Genomic DNA, 23,207 nt, shown 5'->3' with positions numbered 1-23,207 from the left:
TTCTAGCTTAATGTCTGGATTCAGCCGGTTAATGGGGATAATGTTGCAACTAGCACCACAGTCTATTTGGAATCTGACCAGACCTTTGTCTAGTAGCATGCCAGCATAGAGAAGCTGAGTGTCCTCTTTAACTGTGTCCTTCTCTTTTCCATCCTTTACTCTCTCTGAATCCACATCTGTGCTTGTGTCTGTCTCCACTGCATCCACTGTCTCAGTGATACAGGTTATATCTTCATACTCATCACTCACATATTCTGTTGCAATAGTACTCACATTTTTCTTCCACCTTTGTTCCGGTTTTGCTTTACATTTTGCTGCAAAGTGGTTCTCTCTGCCACACTTAGCGCACTTCTTCCCAAACGCCGGACATTTCTGTTTACTTTTTTCATGTGTTTTCCCGCAGAATTTACACTCCACTGTGTTGTTTGCTTTCCTCTGGTACTGCGCTCCTTGCACAGCATGTACCACCTCTACTGTCGGTGCGGAGATGGTTTTCACGTTCTCCTTAGAGAGCTCAGCGGCTCTGCACAGTTGCAAACATGTGTCCAGTGTCAGGTTTCTCTCCCGCAACAGTCTTTCTCTCATAGCCGTATTGCTGCCTCCACACACAATCCTATCGCGTATGAGCGAGTCTCTCAAAGTCCCAAAGTTGCATGTTTTTGCCAACAGTCTCAGTTCCGTGACATAACTGTCTATATTTTCACTGGCGCCCTGGTTCCTCGTGAAGAAACGATAGCGTTCCACAATCTCATTCACGCTGGGGTTGCAGTGATCATCAAACTTTGTGATTATGTCCTCTATTTTCCATGCATCCTTAGCTGTGTCGCCCATTAGAGTATCCAAAAGTTCTCTGCCGCTCTCGCCGACAAGATAGCTGAACAGCTTTACCTTCTGTTTATCATCAGCCTCGGCCATTGCCAGATCCACGTAGAGAGCAAACTCGTCCCTCCAATTCTTCCACGTTTTCGAAAGGTTGCTGGAGTCCAGACACAGCGTCTGCGGCGGCTTCAGTCCGTCCATGGCGTCACACGGCAGTCTCACGCTAGCGGCTAAAACTAGCATCAGGTAAATCTCTTACGACCGGAGAAAACTTGCACGTACTCAGACCGAGTCCTCTTCCGCTGCCACCATGTTAAAGTCTGTTACTTCATCACACGAAGCGTACACTTTCTTATTGCTTAACCCTGCTGGGTTATAAACTTTATTAAACTTTAGCGTGTAAGGTACATTCATCTCGGTCCGGTAACTCCGGTGGTGTCACTTCAAAACCTGTTCGTGTGTAACACTGAACTGTATAAAGGTTCCTAACAACAATTCCTATTGTTACAGTACAAACTGAACATGTTCTGCCAACACAACATTTATAGTGTTCTAACACGTTACATGTGATTGATTGATTGATTGATTGATTGATTGATTGATTGATTGATTGATTGATTGATTGATTGGTATTTGGAGCATAACGAGGTTGTGCGGGCTGTTTCTTTTTTCTTTTGATTTATTGGTCCCCATGGGGAAATTCGTCTTCACTGACTGTACGTTACAATGAGGACCACATTGTACATTACAAGACAGACAACAACAGTAATTATATACACAACAACAGTGACAACATACGTGACGACAGTGAAACAGTGGACAGACAGACAGCGCGGCCTGCTGTTCAGGGCCGCTACAGCTGCAGGGACCAGACTTGTCCCAGGCGAGTCCTCCTGAACTTGAGGGTTGTGTACCTTCGCCCTGAGGGAACTTGAGGGTTGTGTACCTTCGCCCTGAGGGTAGTGGGGTGATGTGTTGGTGCAGTGGGTGAGTGGTGTCTTGTACTACGGTGTTTGCTAAGCGGGTGATGGGCTTTCTGTTTAGTTCTGTGAGGTTGGGTGTGGGGAGACCAATGATTTTAGCAGCTGTGTTTGTGATGTGTGTGAGTTTGTCCCGGTTGGTGACGGAAAGCAAAGTGAAGAAACATGTGGAACAGTACAGAAGGATGGGTTGAATGGTGCTTTGATAGAGTAACAACAGGAGGTGAGGTGCAACGTATATAGTATATATTTTGCAAATGGCAGACAGTCTTTGTTGTCAGCCACTTAAAGAAGCTATAAGCTATGTAAGAAATGTATGGCAGGTACAGTAATCATTAAACACATAGGGCCCAAAGTCTCATATTGAAAAGTGTCCTTTTTATGTGTTTTTAATAAATAAATGAATTCCTGTTGTGCATGGGGACGTAAAAAGCAGCGGTATAAAAATGCCACGGTTATCTACCGTATGCATTTCCTTGTAATACCGTGTCACGGTGTTGTGTGTGTGTGTGTGTGTGTGTGTGTGTGTGTTGAGCCTAAAGCCGCTGCTGCTCCGCTCTGTCTTTCACTGAGGGAGGGGCTGAGAGAGAGAGCTGCTCAAAAATAACATGAGCAGCTGCTCCTGATTGGATTTTACCTGCAAACTCATATTTACACTGTCAACTAATTGATACTTGTTCTGTTTTGTTCTGTTTATGATTATTATTATTAATTTATTCATGTATTCTTGTTCTAGTGTTGTAACGTTTTGGCAATATTGTATATACAGTCATAAAGCTGATTGAAATTGAGAGAGAAAGAGAGAAGTCCATGTATGCTGCACATACTAGATGAGACGTGACAGTGGAGCGACTTAAAGTAGCACTATCACAAATACAGCAGTAATAGCAATAAAAAAAAACTGAAATATGCAATAAGTAAGTCCAGGGGAGCATTAACTATCTGTACACAACATATAGCCACGGCTCGCTGTGTAAAGAGGACGAGGATGTTTATATCTGATACGCTGCACCACCGGCCCCATCTAGTGGCCGAATAAAGTATTGGAATTTGTGATAGTCCTACTTTAAACCTTTGTGTGTTATAAATGATGAGGTAAAAAATCTTGGTGTTCTCTTTAATCAGACGCTTTCATTTGAGTCACATGTAAAGGAGGTGACAACAACAGTAGCCTTTTTTCACCTCAGAAAAATTGCTGGGATCAGGTCTATCCTCTCATTGAAAGATGCAGAGACTCTCACATTATTCAAAATGAATGATTCATGCCTTTGTGACTTTCAGGTTAGACTATTGTAATGTGCTTTTATCGGGGCTGCCCAAAAAGAGCCTTTGTGGTCTGCAGTTGGTCCAAACTGCAGCAGTCCGTACGCTGACTGGACTGTCCCGATATGAACATATCAGCCCTGTGTTGGCCTCTCCTCATTGGCTCCCTGTTCGGCTGCTGTTGTTGACCTACAACATTTTAAATGGTCTTGCTCCAGTCTATTTGTCAGACCTTTATGCTTAATTCCACCTTAGAAGTTGTACATTTGCATGTATATGCATAAAAAAGGCAGTGAGCCTCCACTATATCCTTGCTCTGACCTTTGGCTATCTATCTAGAAACTTAATTTCCTCATCTTGATTGCCTACTTATAAAAAAAAACTAGGGGGAAATGGTCCAATGACTGTGCATGATAGGCAATTTGGTGGCCATTTTGATATGCAAATTAGAAGGTCAAAAACTCAAAATTTCGCTTGGGTACCATTTTTTTTGGGACTCAGCTCCCTTGTAATATGTAAAGTAGGCCGGTTCCTGACTTGTTCCCATAAATGCTCCTAACTACTTTTAATTTTTTTTCTAAGTATATTTTTTTGGGCTTTAATTGCCTTTTAATTGATAGTGCAGTCGAGAGAGAGACAGGAAATGGGGAGGCAGAGAGTGGGGGAATGACACGCAGGAAAGGGCCGTCCGACTTGGGGCTCGAACCGGGGCCGCCTGCACCGAGGACTGAGCCTCAACATGGGGCGGCAGCTCTACCCAGTGAGCTAAACGCCGCCCCAGAAGGCCTTTTTTCTGAAATCCGTCTAGACTAATACAGACACAAACTCAGTGCCGGGTCAGGGAGGGTCTGGGTAAGGGCAGTGTCTACTCTGGACTTGTCTGGCCTGACGGAAGTGCGTTGCTGCGATTAGCCTCTGATTGGTCGGAACGAGCCACCCGGCGGAAGTCCCGCCTCCGTGCTGCAGCTTTCCCAGTCGGCCCGGTAACGGGAAACATCAACAAACAACAACAGGAACCGAACCGTGGATCTATTATACATCCGTGTCTTGAACCGAACAGAAGAAGAAATATCCGTCAGCGGTTGCCGACCGTCGTTACACCGCGGTCCCAAATCCAGTTTCCAACCGGCACTGTTTTGCAAACGCACCGTTGCTACGGCGCCGACCACAACAATTATGACTGGTTAAAATAATTCCAAATGGCCAGAGCGTTTTTTTTCTCTGATCGCGGAATCATAGGTGGAGCAGCCAGACCCTTCTACTTCTCTGGAGGAGGGTCTGGCCAGCGAGACTACTCTGGACAGACTGTCAGTCTACTGACTATCAGAATATTGATCTTGACATTGCACCCCCTTGGTGTTTGTTCACATTATGGTATATCTTCATCAAGGAAATTCATATTCTTAATTATAACATTCCAGTGGCAACCTGTGAAGCTCTAATGAACTCCATGCCCAAGACAGTTGAGGCAGTGCTGGGGGAAAAAATGGTAGCCACACCAAAAATTTACACTTTGGGCACAATTTGGACATTTTCACTTAGGGTTGTACTCACTTTTGTTGCCAGCAGTTCAGACATTAATGGCTGTGTGTTGAGTAATTTACACTATTATACAAGCTGTACACTGACTACTTTACATTGTATCAAAGTGTCATATCTTCAGTGTTGTCCCATGAAAAGATATAATAGAATACTTTTTAAAAATGGCAGGGATGTACTCACTTTTAGAATCCTGAATATTATAATTGCAAAAAAAAAAGATGCTTATGTGTATGTCAAAAACGCCTACAAAAAAAGTCATATTTTTAACCAATATTTGCCAAAATATAGCAATACAATTAAAATTGCTTTTTCAATTGTTTTTTTATCCATTTCCCTAAATATAAAATGTTGAATATCGAAAATTATGCATATAAACTGTACATTTTGACCATTATTGTGACCATATGCATGAATTGAGTATTTGAATGTTATAGCACCTCTAGTGTTCACCAGCAAAAAAAATCCAAGATGACAACACCCCTATTATTCCTCCTAGGGGTTCCTTCTAACAAAAAAATAAGGTTGGCAAACTTTACCCAGAAGCGTGAGCATAGTTGGTTTGCCCCCTGACTACTTGTTAACACCTATGTACCTGTACGGCCTTTGCACTCCCAGGCAAGCGGTTGTCTGAGTGTCCCAAAGGTGTTTTTCCTTTTCTTTCATTCTTGTTTGAATTGTGTGTTTTATTGCTGTGTATGTTTTTAAATGTTTTGTAACTGTACAGCACTTTGATAGAAAGTGCTCTATAAATAAAATTATTATCATTATTATTATTAAATCCATCAACATAACTTCCTTGTGGGGCTGACAAGTCGCCTTCCACTCATTCAACAAGCTTAAATACAAGTCATATTTCGGAAAAGCGGCCATTTGTGTTTGTTTAGCAGCTTGTTAATAAGAGTTAAGACCCATTTGTGTTTGTTTAGCAGCTTGATAATAAGAGTTAAGACCCCCCTCCTCTGTCTAACATCACCTGAACATAGTGAACAGCAGCAGCAACAGGAGGAATCACTCACTAACCCTAACCCACTGATTTCACTGACTATTTGAATTAGTTTCCAGATGTTGAGTTTATTGTGACGTTACTATTGTAAACATTGCTGCTGTTCCTCCTGTAAATCAATTTCCCAACACGGACAATAACCTGACCTACAGAAGTATAAGTATCGGAAGCTATGTTCCAGGGAGGGCAGGTGACAGTCACTAAAATATACAATCAAAAAGTGATGGTGCAACTGTTTCTGCTTCTGAGTGACGTGGCTGTCTTCACAGACCTCACTGATGTCTCCTTTCTGGTTTTCTCCTCAGGACTCTGGGCTGAAGGAAGCCACAACTCCACAGGTAAACAGAGAGGATGAGGACACATGAAGGTGCTGGTGGATGGATGAGTGTGGTGAAATGATTTCACTGTCAACACTGATCATCAGCTGATAGTCCGTCACCTTCCTGGTCACAGATCATCTCCTTTACATTTAAAATGAGTTCATAGAGTGAAAAAGTAAAGAAGTAGATGTATTTCAATAAGGATAGTTTACAAGGGTTACTGACCGTCCTGATATAAGTGAATAATGAGTAGGATCATCTCAACCAACTTACTGACTTACTGAGCCTCCAGATCAGCTGAGTCTGCTCTGTTTGCTGCTCATGGGAGAGGAACAACCACTAATGAAGCTCCATTTACTTTGGTAACATCTCCAGCAGGTCGAAGGGTTCGTTCCATCAGCACATCAAGGTTTAGACCTCTATTTGCTGATCCTTCTTCTTCTGAGGAGATCCTACTTCCCATGCATTAAAACTTTGCACATGGTCCAGTCCAGGCCAGATTTTCTCAGCTGCAAGCAAGAGTCAATGGGGGGGGCATGTTGTCAAGATGCCTTATATAGGAGCTACATGTGTTGTGTTGTGTTGTGTTGTGTTGTGTTGTGACTAGGAAGGGCAGACGGTTTTTGACCGCTGTGGCTGCTGTTTTCTTTGTTTTCTTTGTTTATGGACATTTACACACACAGCAATAAACCCACTGTGTTGCAACTAAAGGAACAGTGTGGACATTCACTCAATCAACGGTATGAGAGCATCGGTCAAGGAGAAGCGTGTCAATCAGGTTATTCTGGAGTTAAATACCTCAGTAGCGCTACTATCAGACTGAACTCCTTTAATACCATATGTGTATTTTCATTTTTCTGTCTTGACATCAGTTTGAAATCTGCCTTGACAACTGCTGTCATCCTGGTGTTGTCTTAGTCATTTAGTGAAGCCACAGATAAGATCACGTTTCCCAATCAGCTCAGTGAGATGAAGGCTGCTCCTTTGCTCCTTGCTGTCAGAGGTTGTGACTTAATTTTACATTGTAATAGCAACTCTCTTGTTGTCTTCCTACTGTGCCTCTTGTTGTCATTGTTTTATATCAGTGTCATTCTTCATGCTACCACAAGATGGAGCCAAAGTAATTAATCTTCACCTGCTCAGGTAGTTAGTTAGTTAGTTAGTTAGTTAGTTAGTTAGTTAGTTTCATTTATTGTCCACGGTGTGGAAATTTGTTTTTGGTCTCATAATAACAACAAGCAGGACAACAACAACAACAACAACAACAACAACAACAACAACAACAACAACAACAACAACAACAACAACAACAACAACACTTACACACAGACATCTTCAGGGCAAAAAGCAGGACAGCAGTGGCAGTTACATTACACATCAATGGGACATGGTGTTCAGTGCCCCACTGGCGTTACAGATAAAGGAATTTTTAAAAAATATTACGATTTGTCCTTGGCACTTTGTAACGTCTACCAGAGGGAAGAAGTTCCAACTCCCTATTGAGTGGATGAGACGGATCGTTTGCTATTTTGACAGCTTTTTTCCTAAGCACTTCCTCGTACATACAACTTAATTGTTTCTGTCTTGTCCCTATGATTTTTGAGGCTAGGTTTACTATTCTCTGCAGTTTGCTTCTTCCTTTAATGTTTAGATTACCGCACCACATTGCCATGTTGAAAGTTAAGATGCCCTCTGTCAGGTTCTTATAAACTGTTTCCATAATATGCTGCTCACTCTAAAGGAGTTGAGCTTGCACAGTAGATGGAGACGTTGGTTACAGGTTTTAAAAATATAGTCTGTATTTTCACTGAAATTTAGGTTACAATCAATATATGTACCTAGATATTAGATCTGGTCTACTACCTCTACAATTTGTCCCCTAATTATAAGGGACTTCACAGTGTCCTTTTCATGAAAAACAAGTTCCTGTGTTTTTGTTACATTGATCTCTAAGGAGCTTTCATCGCACCACTTCTGGAGAGATGACACATGTGCTCTATATACTTCCTCTCCGACTATGTCCCCCTTCTTTAATAAGGCAACCAGGGCCATATCATCCGCATACTTAAACAAACGAGTGGAGCTACAGTTTGGATTTGCTTCATTTCTGTTTGAATCAAACTCACTTGTTTTACTCTTCACTCTCTTCTCTGTGTTCAGAGCCTGTCAGGTTGGTGGGAGGAGCCAGTCGCTGTGCAGGTGAACTGCAGGTGAAACTAGGAGAGTGGAGACCAGTGGATGACTTCTACTGGAACTGGAACCTGAAGGCAGCATCTGTAGTCTGTAGAGAGCTGGACTGTGGCTATGTTGTTTCAACAAGAGGAATAGAAGAGTCCTCCGAGAGGTCTGTGTGGGAGATCAACACTGACTGTGTTCAGTCTGGATCTACCCTGAAGGAGTGTTCATCATCATCATCATATTCCTCTCCCTTCACCGTGGAGATCACCTGTTCAGGTGAGTCTATCAGTGACATCATCAGTGACAGTCAGGTTCAGTGTCTTCCTTCCTTTGTTGTGGAGACAGAAATGTTCATTAACTTGTTCTTTTTGTATTTAAGTGAGTGAAGGTCTGAAAACAAGACATTTAATATCTCAACATGTTACATCGTCTTTACAGTACAGTATGGGATACTTTAAAAGCTGTTATTAGAGGGAGAATAATATCATTCTGTGCCTATGAAAAGAAACAAAAACAATTAAGATTGATAGATCTTAATAAAGAACTGAAAAATCTTGAGACACAACATAAAAGAGAACAAAAACCAGAAATACTAACTAAAATAAAAGCAGTTAGAAACGAAATAAATCTAATATATACACAGGAAATTGAAAAAAATATGTTATTCACAAGACAAACTTATTATGAATCTGGAGCAAAATCACTTAAAATCTTGGCAAGAAAACTGCAAAAGCAACGAGCAGACAACACAATATACAAAATAAGGGATATAGACTCTAACACTATACAGTACAAACAAGAAGAAATACAAAGAACTTTCAGAAAATACTATAAGCGCTTGTATACACAACCCCAATTAGAAGGTGATCAGCAAATTGATGACTTTTTAAAATCTCTCAATTTACCATCTATATCTCAAGAACAAAACGAAATATTAACAGCCCCTATAACTGAGATAGAGCTAACTAAGGCCATCTCCACCCTAAAATCAAACAAATCACCTGGCCCGGACGGCTACTGCTCAGAGTGGTACAAGGCATTTAAAGCTGAGCTAATGCCAATCCTTCTCCGAGCTTGTAATACGACATTAACAGATGCTAAAATGCCCCCATCTTGGAATGAGGCTATTCCTAAGGAGGGAAAAAATAAATTAGAGTGTGGTTCATACAGACCCATCTCGGTGTTGAATGTTGACTACAAACTTTATGCAACCGTCCTCGCCAGAAGACTGGACAAAGTTCTTCCTCAGCTTATACACAACGATCAGACCGGATTTATTTCACAAAGACAGACTCACGATAACATTAGGCGATCATTACATGTATTACATCATATCCAAAAGAATAATATTGAAGCCTGTTTAGTTAGTATAGACGCCGAGAAGGCCTTTGACTCGGTAAGTTGGCCTTTCTTATACAAAGTTTTAGAAAGATTTGGCTTGGACAAAATTTTTATTGGAGGGATCCGTACTTTATATAACAAACCATCGGCTCGGATAAAAATAAATGGATACCTTTCCGATACCATTACACTGGAACGGGGCTCGAGACAGGGATGTCCAATTTCACCCCTGTTATTTGCACTTTATATAGAGCCCCTAGCCTTGTGGATAAGACAGACTCAGAATATTAAAGGCATCTGCATTAACGGAGAAGAACACAAGGTGGCGCTATACGCCGATGACGTGTTGGTTTATTTATAAATTAAAGACGACATACACAGATGGAACTCAATTTCTTTTCTTAGTCTTAATCACAGAATTGATTCTGTAAGAATGAATATTCTCCCACGATATCTCTACTTATTTCAGGCACTCCCTGTAGAAATTTCCCCAAAACAATTTTCTGAACTGAATAAGATTATTTCCAGATTTATTTGGCAGGGTAAAAAACCCAGGGTTAGATTTAAGACTTTACAACTCCCAAAAGAGCAAGGGGGAATGTCACTACCTAATTTTAAAGATTATTTTTATGCAGCTCAGATTAGACCCCTAATTAATTTGTGTAACCCATCCTTTCAAGCTAGATGGAAAGATATAGAACTCTCAAGTCTAGTTGATCCCCCAATACAAGCAGCACTACCTCACAAACATTTGGGATGACTTGTAGATAAGGTACAGAACCCATGGATCAAAGTGCAGTTAAACATCTGGAATATGATAAAAGATGAGTACAAATTAAGTAACAAGTTACAAATAATTCAATGGTGTGCTTACGATCCGGAGTTTAAGGCTAACGCAATAGATAAAGGATTTAAATCATGGATTTCGAAAGGGATAACGACATACTATTCTCTTACAGAAAAGGGACAATTTAAAAGCTTTGATAGGTTGAAGGAAGACTATAACCTGGACAGAACTGAATTTTTTAGGTTCCTCCAGGTACGTAGTCGTTTTGAACATATCAGAAAGGAAACAGACCTTAATGACCCCATATCAAAATTTTTTATTGATGCTTATCAAAGAAAATCAAACAAGGGTGTCATCTCCAGAATTTATAAAGGCCTATTGTCTAAAAAGTCCCACAATACAGATTATGTTAGGAATAAATGGGAGCGAGAGGGTAATCTAACCTCTTACCTCAGCGACAGGTGGTTTTCAGTGGCTGTCGGCCCTCACAGGTCAGACCCCACCCCCCTTCACTGTGGTGTACCCCAAGGCTCCGTTCTGGCCCCTCTCCTATTCGCCCTCTACCTGCTCCCCCTCAGTCATATCATCAGAAAGTTTCCAGGCATCTCCCATCACTGCTATGCTGATGACATCCAGCTCCATTTCTCATTCAACCCTGAAAACTTACAGAGCCTCAGCATTCTCAGTGATTGCCTGGCAGCTATTGAGAGCTGGTTGGCCAAAAACCTCCTGCAGTTAAACACCACAAAAACAGAGGTCCTAATCATCGCATCTGACAGTGTTACAGCCAAGGTACAAGAACATATGCGTCCCCTCAAAAACCACATCCATACAGACATCAGGAACCTCGGGGGTGAAATTCGACCAATCCATGCACCTAGACAAACATGTGAAATCACTATCCAGAAACTGCTTTTTCCATCTGAGAAACATCTCCAAACTCCGCTCCATAGTATCTCATTCGGAATTAGAAATGGCAATTCATGCTTTCATCTCATCTAGACTGGACTATTGTAATTCATTATTCACATGCCTTAATCAGTCATCCATTGACCGCCTTCAACTCATTCAAAACGCAGCAGCCAGACTTCTCACCCGGTCAAAAAAGTCCTGTCACATCACTCCCATACTCGCCTCGCTGCACTGGTTACCAATATCTAAGTCCAGACGGTTGGTTGACTTGAGTCTTTGACCCTAGAGCTGGACTGTGAGTCTCTTTAATGGTTGTGTTGGGGACAGAGAAGGAACTCATTTCTGGACACATGCTGATGACTTTAAAGTTGATATGACAGTAAATAAAGGTTAGGATCAAAGTTTAAATGTTGTGTCTCTCTCTGCAGACTCTGTCAGGCTGGTGAATGGGACCAGTGAGTGTTCAGGCAGACTGGAGGTCAAGTCCAACCAGTCTGACCAGTGGTGGTCCTCAGTGTGTGAAGATGACTTTGACCAGCAGGATGCAGAGGTGGTCTGTAGGGAGCTTGGCTGTGGGGCTCCTTCAGTCCTCCAGGGGGCGCTCTATGGAGCAGTGGAGGCTCCAATGTGGACCAAAGAGTTCCAGTGTGGAGGCCATGAGTCAGCTCTCCTGGACTGTAGAAGCTCAGGCTCAACTAGAACCAGCTGCTCACCTGGCAAAGCTGTTGGACTCACCTGCTCAGACAGAGGTGGAGCTACAGTTTGGATTTGTTCATTTCTGTTTGAATCAAACTCACTTGTTTTACTCTTCACTCTCTTCTCTGTGTTCAGAGCCTGTCAGGTTGGTGGGAGGAGCCAGTCGCTGTGCAGGTGAACTGCAGCTGAAACAAGGAGAGTGGAGACCAGTGGAGGACAGCTACGACTGGAACCTGAAGGCAGCATCTATAGTCTGTAGAGAACTGGACTGTGGCTTTGCTGTTTCAACAACAAGAAGAGAGGAGTCCTCATGGAGGTCTGTGTGGGAGATCAACACTGTCTGTGTTCTGTCTGGATCTACCCTGAAGGAGTGTTCATCATCATCAGTTTCCTCTTCCTCCACCGTGGAGATCACCTGTTCAGGTGAGTCCATCAGTGACATCATCAGTGACAGTCAGGTTCAGTGTCTTCCTTCCTTTGTTGTGAAGACAGAAATGTTCATTAACTTGTTCTTTAGTATTTAAGTGAGTGAAGGTCTGAAAACAAGACATTTAATATCTCAACATGTTACATCATCGTCTTTAGTCAAGAAGTCAACTTCCACCTTCCACTTACATTTAGACAGTTTGGAGATGTAGGAAAACATTTTCAACAAATCAACTTTCATACTTTGTAATTCAAGTTTTTATTTCTTTTATCTCTGGTGTATGACAGTTGAACATTTTACATTTCCAGACATCTTATGCACGTTACATGAGGTGTCAGTGGCATAGCAAAACAAAAATAAAATAAGAATACCACATCAGCGATGTAAATGATATAAATGATGCGATGATGTAATGATGTATAGGGGACATATTGATGCATTCACATAGCTGGAAAACATATACATACAACAGGTGGATACATACATGTTGGATACACTTAGAAAAAGGTGTTCAAGCTGTAGGATCATCAGTCATAGTGATGTGAGTCCAAAACAAGTCCCAGACTGGTGCCTTGACCTTATTCTTGTTATTCATCTTGTCGAGCATAACTTCATATGAAGCTGTTTTAACCATAATGTTTATCCACTCTCTTAGTTCAGGGGGTTTAGGTGATTTCCACAGTTTAAGTATTGCCCTGGCAGCCGTTGTAGTCCCTGCCATGATTACAGAGAACTCTCCACTTGATATGTTTAGTATTTGGCTTCTGTCTCCTAATAGACATAATCTGGGAGATAACGGTATGTCATTTCCTAGCCATTTGCTCAAATTGTCCCGGACTATTTTCCAAAAAGGCTGAATGACAGGGCACTCCCAGATACAATGTAACAGAGTACCTATGTCTTTCTGGCATTTCCAACACAAGTTATTGTTCATTATGCCGGCTCTGTCTTTGTGGAGTCCAGTAGTACCTATGTGTTATTTTGTATTGTGTAAATTTCCCTTTAGCTTCCCTAATGAATTTCCCATTGTTAGATATGATTCTCATCCATTCCTCCTCATCCATCAGACATCCCAGGTCCCTCTCCCATATCGTTTTCAGGCTCTGACAGCCATCGCTGAGCAGTTGGTTTGTTGTTCTATAAAATATAGAGGCTCGGCGATGCTCCACAGGCAGCGTGAAATAGTCCATGATGTGGTTTCCATCTTTATACTGAATCTTGGATGTAATACAGTCAATGATCTGTAGATATTTCCAGAAATGCTCCTTTCCCTTAAGATTGTATTTCCTTTTTATATCAAGGAAAGACATAAACACACCTTCCTCATATAGATCAGCAACATGACATAGTCCATTAACTCTTTCGCGACCACACAAATTTCTCATCACATCCACTCAGGACCACATGTTTTTGCCTATTTTTTACCTTTTTTCTCACGTCGAACCGAACTCTGTACATCACCTAGAAACAAACGGTTTTCACGTGGTTGAAGAGTGACTTTCCAACGTGCTCCTCGAAAAAACGGCGGAACCATGAGTACGAAGGAGAAGAAGAGAGCTGGGTTTCTCCAAAAACGGAGCTCCCGCTCTAGTTTCAGAGAAAAATGCACTTTTGTGTCAAGTGACAATCTGCTCATTTTACCGGTACTCTGCAGTGTGGCATGTCTCCCAAATCATTTCTACGGCTAAATAAGTATATTTGTAGGCAAATTTGGGGGGTGTGGCAGCTTGGAGAGCAGCGGTGTGGGTCTCTGGCTGCAGCGCAGCAGCTCCGGGACACTGCTGTGTGACTGGCCGCCGGTGGGTGCTTCGGGGCGGGGGCAGCGGCTCACAGCGCCCGCTCCGCTGCACGGTGAAAACAGCAGTGATAACGGGCTTTCAGATCCGAGTCTCCAAACCAGAAACGTTTGTAACAGCACCGGAGAAAGTCACTAGATTTGTTGCTAGTCGCTTGACAAAAAAAGTTGCCAAGAGGGTTTGGAAAGTCACCAGATTCAGTGAGCAAGTCGCAACACGGTAGCCGACAGCCGCACAGTGCTGCACGCTGTCCCCAGAGCAGCATTCAAGGAGACCGATTACTCAAACAAAACCAAGATCACACAGTTTATAAAAAACATTATGTTTTGATTTTAGTTTAAAACAGTTTTTACATATCAGAGGACTACCATATTCACACACAGGGTACCTCAGAGTGTCTATTATCATAATCTGAAAAAAAAAAACGGTTTTGACGAGTTAACTCGTCGATGGTCGTGAACATTCGGCAGGCTGTGACGAGTTAACTCGTCAATGGTCGCAAAAGAGTTAAGGTGCCATTCCTTCCAATATACTGATGTCTTCCCAATGCTTATCATGGGGTTGTGCCACAGAGAATAATATCTTTGTTTACAATGTGATAATTTATGCATTTTATGTATTTTGATCCAGATCTCTTTGGAGTGAGCCATAATAGGGTTCACTACATTACGAGTAGACTGGGATAATCTATCAATAGGAGTGAAAGGGGATGATAGCTTATTCAATAGTAACCCACTCTAGCTGGTTGTCCTTATTCCAGTGTTTGGCTAATTTGGCCATTTCAAAGGAGACATTATATAATCTCAGGTCTGGCAACCCAAGGACTCCTCTGTCTCTAGGAGAGCACATTTTACTGAATTTAATTCTGGGTCTTTTCCTGTCCATAAAAATTCTTTAATTATTGTATCATACTGTTTAAAGATCTGAGGAGATACATTTACTGGTAACATTATAAGCACATAATTAATTTGCGGTGAGACCACCATCTTTATCACATTGAGCTTTCCCCATAATGTAAGATTAAGTTTCCCCCATTTATCCAAATTAGTTCTATTTTTTTTTTGCAATAATGGTTCTAAATTTAGTGAAGGTATTTCCTCCACTTCACTACTGAGTTTGATTCCCAAGTATTTCATCCCTTCTGACATCCATTTAAAGCTGAAATGTGTCAGTACATTGGAATATCATAAACCAGATATAGGCATAGCTTCCGACTTTGTCCAGTTAATTTTATATCCTGATAATTTAGAGTAAGATTGTATCGTGTTCATCAGGTGTGGTATCGAGTTCAATGGGTCTTTTATCAGCATCAAAATATCGTCTGCATATAATAATAGTTTATGCTCTTTCCCTCCTCCTTCCACCCCTCTAATAGCTGCATTAGCTCTGATGGCAATAGCCAACGGTTCCAGTACAATATTAAACAGCAATGGCAACAAAGCGCAACCCTGTCGACTGGCTCTGGTGAGGTTGAAAGAGGGCGAGATTACACCGTTTGTTATCACCGCTGCCTTAGGGTTTTTGTATATAGTTCTAATCCATTTAATAAAGGTTGGTCCAAAACCAAAATGTGACAAGGCTGCAAATAAAAATTCCCATTGAACTCGGTCGAATGCCTTCTCGGCATCAAGCGAGAGGGCAACGACCGGTTCTTTTTCTGTCCGATTCAGCCAAATTAGGTGTAGTAATCTTCTCATATGGTCGGTCGAGGACCTATTTTTCATAAATCCGACTTGGTCAGAGTGTATAATATTCGGCAGAGCCTTCTCTAGATGCGTAGCCAGGATTTTAGTCAGGATCTTACAGTCCAAGTTTATCAAACTTAATGGTCGGTAGTTAGCTGGATTTGTGATATCTCTATCCTTTTTAGGTATCACTGATATTAAGGCCTCATTAAATGTTGGGGGAAGAGTTCCTGTTTTGAAAGCTTCATTGTATATCTCTTGCAATATTGGAGCCAGGATATCTATATACTGCTTGTAGTATTCCACAGGGAATCCATCAAGTCCCGGTGACTTCCCTGATTTCATACATGAAACTGCATTCCTGATTTCATTCTCTGTTATTATGTTATCTAATAATTCCACCTGTTCAGGTGACAGTCTAGGCAGATGTGTTAATGTTAGAGAAAAATCCCATCAATTCTTCTTGTGTGGGGTTGATGTCTGATGGGTAACACTTTATTTTAAGGGGTCCTTGTTCCTGTGTATCTACCTAATTAATTACAGTGTAATTACCTATGTAACCGTATGTAATAACATGTACTTACATTGTAAATACATAGTGTATTTTGGTGTACTTACAGGTCCTTGTTACACTTGTAATAAGAAATGCTTGTGCAAAGAGAGAGGCCACTTTGGCATTTCTTATTACAAGTGTAACAAGGACCTGTAAGTACACCAAAATACACTATGTATTTACAATGTAAGTACATGTTATTACATACGGTTACATAGGTAATTACACTGTAATTAATTAGGTAGATACACAGGAACAAGGACCCCTTAAAATAAAGTGTTACCCATCAGACATCAACCCCACACAAGAAGAATTGATGGGATTTTTCTCTAACATTAACACATCTGCCTAGACTGTCACCTGAACAGGTGGAATTATTAGATAACATAATAACAGAGAATGAAATCAGGAATGCAGTTTCATGTATGAAATCAGGGAAGTCACCGGGACTTGATGGATTCCCTGTGGAATACTACAAGCAGTATATAGATATCCTGGCTCCAATATTGCAAGAGATATACAATGAAGCTTTCAAAACAGGAACTCTTCCCCAACATTTAATGAGGCCTTAATATCAGTGATACCTAAAAAGGATAGAGATATCACAAATCCAGCTAACTACCGACCATTAAGTTTGATAAACTTGGACTGTAAGATCCTGACTAAAATCCTGGCTACGCATCTAGAGAAGGCTCTGCCGAATATTTACACTCTGACCAAGTCGGATTTATGAAAAATAGGTCCTCGCCGACCATATGAGAAGATTACTACACCTAATTTGGCTGAATCGGACAGAAAAAGAACCGGTCGTTGCCCTCTCGCTGATGCCGAGAAGCATTCGACCGAGTTCAATGGGAATTTTATTTGCAGCCTTGTCACATTTTGGTTTTGGACCAACCTTTATTAAATGGATTAGAACTATATACAAAAACCCTAAGGCAGCGGTGATAACAAACGGTGTAATCTCGCCCTCTTTCAACCTCACCAGAGCAGTCGACAGGGTTGCGCTTTGTTTGCCATTGCTGTTTAATATTGTACTGGAACGTTGGCTATTGCCATCAGAGCTAATGCAGCTATTAGAGGGGGTGGAAGGAGGAGGGAAAGAGCATAAACTATTATTATATGCAGACGATATTTTGATGCTGATAAAAGACCCATTGAACTCGATACCACACCTGATGAACACGATACAATCTTACTCTAAATTATCAGGATATAAAATTAACTGGACAAAGTCGGAAGCTAAGCCTATATCTGGTTTATGATATTCCAATGTACTGACACATTTCAGCTTTAAATGGATGTCAGAAGGGATGAAATACTTGGAATCAAACTCAGTAGTGAAGTGGAGGAAATACCTTCACTAAATTTAGAACCATTATTGCAAAAAAAAAATAGAACTAATTTGGATAAATGGGGGAAACTTAATCTTACATTATGGGGAAAGCTCAATGTGATAAAGATGGTGGTCTCACCGCAAATTAATTATGTGCTTATAATGTTACCAGTAAATGTATCTCCTCAGATCTTTAAACAGTATGATACAATATTAAAGAATTTTTATGGGACAGGAAAAGACCAGAATTAAATTCAGTAAAATGTGCTCTCCTAGAGACAGAGGAGTCCTTGGGTGCCAGACCTGAGATTATATAATGTCTCCTTTGAAATGGCCAAATTAGCCAAACACTGGAATAAGGACAACCAGCTAGAGTGGGTTACTATTGAATAAGCTATCATCCCCTTTCACTCCTATTGATAGATTATCCCAGTCTACTCGTAATGTAGTGAACCCTATTATGGCTCACTCCAAAGAGATCTGGATCAAAATACATAAATGCATAAATTATCACATTGTAAACAAAGATATTATTCTCTGTGGCACAACCCCATGATAAGCATTGGGAAGACATCAGTATATTGGAAGGAATGGCACCTTAACTCTTTTGCGACCATTGACGAGTTAACTCGTCACAGCCTGCCGAATGTTCACGACCACGACGAGTTAACTCGTCAAAACCGTTTTTTTTTTTCAGATTATGATAATAGACACTCTGAGGTACCCTGTGTGTGAATATGGTAGTCCTCTGATATGTAAAAAACTGTTTTAAACTAAAATCAAAACATAATGTTTTTTATAAACTGTGTGATCTTGGTTTTGTTTGAGTAATCGGTCTCCTTGAATGCTGCTCTGGGGACAGCGTGCAGCACTGTGCGGCTGTCGGCTACCGTGTTGCGACTTGCTCACTGAATCTGGTGACTTTCCAAACCCTCTTGGCAACTTTTTTTTCAAGCGACTAGCAACAAATCTAGTGACTTTCTCCGGTGCTGTTACAAACGTTTCTGTTTGGAGACTCGGATCTGAAAGCCCGTTATCACTGCTGTTTTCACCGTGCAGCGGAGCGGGCGCTGTGAGCCGCTGCCCCGCCCCGAAGCACCACCGGCGGCCAGTCACACAGCAGTGTCCCGGAGCTGCTGCGCTGCAGCCAGAGACCCACACCGCTGCTCTCCAAGCTGCCACACCCCCCAAATTTGCCTACAAATATACTTTATTTAGCCGTAGAAATGATTTGGGAGACATGCCACACTGCAGAGTACCGGTAAAATGAGCAGATTGTCACTTGACACAAAAGTGCATTTTTTCTCTGAAACTAGAGCGGGAGCTCCGTTTTTGGAGAAACCCAGCTCTCTTCTTCTCCTTCGTACTCATGGTTCCGCCGTTTTTTTCGAGGAGCACGTTGGAAAGTCACTCTTCAACCACGTGAAAACCGTTTGTTTCTAGGTGATGTACAGAGTTCGGTTCGACGTGAGAAAAAAGGTAAAAAATAGGCAAAAACATGTGGTCCTGAGTGGATGTGATGAGAAATTTGTGTGGTCGCGAAAGAGTTAATGGACTATGTCATGTTGCTGATCTATATGAGGAAGGTGTGTTTATGTCTTTCCTTGATATAAAAAGGAAATACAATCTTAAGGGAAAGGAGCATTTCTGGAAATATCTACAGATCATTGACTGTATTACATCCAAGATTCAGTATAAAGATGGAAACCACATCATGGACTATTTCACGCTGCCTGTGGAGCATCGCCGAGCCTCTATATTTTATAGAACAACAAACCAACTGCTCAGCGATGGCTGTCAGAGCCTGAAAACGATATGGGAGAGGGACCTGGGATGTCTGATGGATGAGGAGGAATGGATGAGAATCATATCTAACAATGGGAAATTCATTAGGGAAGCTAAAGGGAAATTTACACAATACAAAATAACACATAGGTACTACTGGACTCCACAAAGACAGAGCCGGCATAATGAACAATAACTTGTGTTGGAAATGCCAGAAAGACATAGGTACTCTGTTACATTGTATCTGGGAGTGCCCTGTCATTCAGCCTTTTTGGAAAATAGTCCGGGACAATTTGAGCAAATGGCTAGGAAATGACATACCGTTATCTCCCAGATTATGTCTATTAGGAGACAGAAGCCAAATACTAAACATATCAAGTGGAGAGTTCTCTGTAATCATGGCAGGGACTACAACGGTGCCAGGGCAATACTTAAACTGTGGAAATCACCTAAACCCCCTGAACTAAGAGAGTGGATAAACATTATGGTTAAAACAGCTTCATATGAAGTTATGCTCGACAAGATGAATAACAAGAATAAGGTCAAGGCAACTGTCTGGGACTTGTTTTGGACTCACATCACTATGACTGATGATCCTACAGCTTGAACACCTTTTTCTAAGTGTATCCAACATGTATGTATCCACCTGTTGTATGTATATGTTTTCCAGCTATGTGAATGCATCAATATGTCCCCTATACATCATTACATCATCGCATCATTTATATCATTTACATCGCTGATGTGGTATTCTTATTTTATTTTTGTTTTGCTATGCCACTGACACCTCATGTAACGTGCATAAGATGTCTGGAAATGTAAAATGTTCAACTGTCATACACCAGAGATAAAAGAATAAAAACTTGAATTACAAAGTATGAAAGTTGATTTGTTGAAAATGTTTTCCTACATCTCCAAACTGTCTAAATGTAAGTGGAAGGTGGAAGTTGACTTCTTGACTAAAGACGATGATGTAACATGTTGAGATATTAAATGTCTTGTTTTCAGACCTTCACTCACTTAAATACTAAAGAACAAGTTAATGAACATTTCTGTCTTCACAACAAAGGAAGGAAGACACTGAACCTGACTGTCACTGATGATGTCACTGATGGACTCACCTGAACAGGTGATCTCCACGGTGGAGGAAGAGGAAACTGATGATGATGAACACTCCTTCAGGGTAGATCCAGACAGAACACAGACAGTGTTGATCTCCCACACAGACCTCCATGAGGACTCCTCTCTTCTTGTTGTTGAAACAGCAAAGCCACAGTCCAGTTCTCTACAGACTATAGATGCTGCCTTCAGGTTCCAGTCGTAGCTGTCCTCCACTGGTCTCCACTCTCCTTGTTTCAGCTGCAGTTCACCTGCACAGCGACTGGCTCCTCCCACCAACCTGACAGGCTCTGAACACAGAGAAGAGAGTGAAGAGTAAAACAAGTGAGTTTGATTCAAACAGAAATGAACAAATCCAAACTGTAGCTCCACCTCTGTCTGAGCAGGTGAGTCCAACAGCTTTGCCAGGTGAGCAGCTGGTTCTAGTTGAGCCTGAGCTTCTACAGTCCAGGAGAGCTGACTCATGGCCTCCACACTGGAACTCTTTGGTCCACATTGGAGCCTCCACTGCTCCATAGAGCGCCCCCTGGAGGACTGAAGGAGCCCCACAAGCCAAGCTCCCTACAGACCACCTCTGCATCCTGCTGGTCAAAGTCATCTTCACACACTGAGGACCACCACTGGCAGACTGGTTGGACTTGACCTCCAGTCTGCCTGAACACTCACTGGTCCCATTCACCCAGCCTGACAGAGTCTGCAGAGAGAGACACAACATTTAAACTTTGATCCTAACCTTTATTTACTGTCATATCAACTTTAAAGTCATCAGCATGTGTCCAGAAATGAGTTCCTTCTCTGTCCCAACACAACCATTAAAGAGACTCACAGTCCAGCTCTAGGGTCAAAGACTCAAGTCAACCAACCGTCTGGACTTAGATATTGGTAACCAGTGCAGCGAGGCGAGTATGGGAGTGATGTGACAGGACTTTTTTGACCGGGTGAGAAGTCTGGCTGCTGCGTTTTGAATGAGTTGAAGGCGGTCAATGGATGACTGATTAAGGCATGGAATAATGAATTACAATAGTCCAGTCTAGATGAGATGAAAGCATGAATTGCCATTTCTAATTCCGAATGAGATACTATGGAGCGGAGTTTGGAGATGTTTCTCAGATGGAAAAAGCAGTTTCTGGATAGTGATTTCACATGTTTGTCTAGGTGCATGGATTGGTCGAATTTCACCCCGAGGTTCTGATGTCTGTATGGATGTGGTTTTTGAGGGGACGCATATGTTCTTGTACCTTGGCTGTAACACTGTCAGATGCGATGATTAGGACCTCTGTTTTTGTGGTGTTTAACTGCAGGAGGTTTTTGGCCAACCAGCTCTCAATAGCTGCCAGGCAATCACTGAGAATGCTGAGGCTCTGTAAGTTTTCAGGGTTGAATGAGAAATGGAGCTGGATGTCATCAGCATAGCAGTGATGGGAGATGCCTGGAAACTTTCTGATGATATGACTGAGGGGGAGCAGGTAGAGGGCGAATAGGAGAGGGGCCAGAACGGAGCCTTGGGGTACACCACAGTGAAGGGGGGTGGGGTCTGACCTGTGAGGGCCGACAGCCACTGAAAACCACTGTCGCTGAGGTAAGAGGTTAGATTACCCTCTCGCTCCCATTTATTCCTAACATAATCTGTATTGTGGGACTTTTTAGACAATAGGCCTTTATAAATTCTGGAGATGACACCCTTGTTTGATTTTCTTTGATAAGCATCAATAAAAAATTTGATATGGGGTCATTAAGGTCTGTTTCCTTTCTGATATGTTCAAAACGACTACGTACCTGGAGGAACCTAAAAAATTCAGTTCTGTCCAGGTTATAGTCTTCCTTCAACCTATCAAAGCTTTTAAATTGTCCCTTTCTGTAAGAGAATAGTATGTCGTTATCCCTTTCGAAATCCATGATTAAATCCTTTATCTATTGCGTTAGCCTTAAACTCCGATCGTAAGCACACCATTGAATTATTTGTAACTTGTTACTTAATTTGTACTCCTTTTATCATATTCCAGATGTTTAACTGCACTTTGATCCATGGGTTCTGTACCTTATCTACAAGTCATCCCAAATGTTTGTGAGGTAGTGTGCTTGTATTGGGGGATCAACTAGACTTGAGAGTTCTATATCTTTCCATCTAGCTTGAAAGGATGGGTTACACAATTAATTAGGGGTCTAATCTGAGCTGCATAAAAATAATCTTTAAAATTAGGTAGTGACATTCCCCCTTGCTCTTTGGGAGTTGTAAAGTCTTAAATCTAACCCTGGGTTTTACCCTGCCAAATAAATCTGGAAATAATCTTATTCAGTTCAGAAAATTGTTTTGGGGAAATTTCTACAGGGAGTGCCTGAAATAAGTAGAGATATCGTGGGAGAATATTCATTCTTACAGAATCAATTCTGTGATTAAGACTAAGAAAAGAAATTGAGTTCCATCTGTGTATGTCGTCTTTAATTTATAAATAAACCAACACGTCATCGGCGTATAGCGCCACCTTGTGTTCTTCTCCGTTAATGCAGATGCCTTTAATATTCTGAGTCTGTCTTATCCACAAGGCTAGGGCTCTATATAAAGTGCAAATAACAGGGGTGAAATTGGACATCCCTGTCTCGAGCCCCGTTCCAGTGTAATGGTATCGGAAAGGTATCCATTTATTTTTATCCGAGCCGATGGTTT

The 23,207-nt window shown here is 41.6% G+C and overlaps 1 protein-coding gene and 1 long non-coding RNA gene across 2 annotated transcripts in view; one reads left to right on the top strand and one right to left on the bottom strand.

Moving 5' to 3' along the window:
• The window catches only part of atp1a2a (ATPase Na+/K+ transporting subunit alpha 2a), a 71,468-nt gene that overhangs the window by 28,215 nt on the left and 20,046 nt on the right, over nucleotides 1-23,207 (bottom strand).
• LOC311000291 lies at nucleotides 6,872-11,793 on the top strand. The gene is made up of 3 exons (XR_014596078.1): nucleotides 6,872-7,070; nucleotides 8,088-8,381; nucleotides 11,574-11,793. It is a non-coding gene; the product is annotated as an uncharacterized lncRNA (long non-coding RNA).

This window comes from Trachurus trachurus, assembly GCF_905171665.1.
Source record: "Trachurus trachurus genome assembly, chromosome: 17".
In the NCBI taxonomy this organism is placed as follows: Eukaryota; Metazoa; Chordata; class Actinopteri; order Carangiformes; family Carangidae; genus Trachurus; species Trachurus trachurus.
This window is presented reverse-complemented; position numbering and strand designations above follow the sequence as displayed.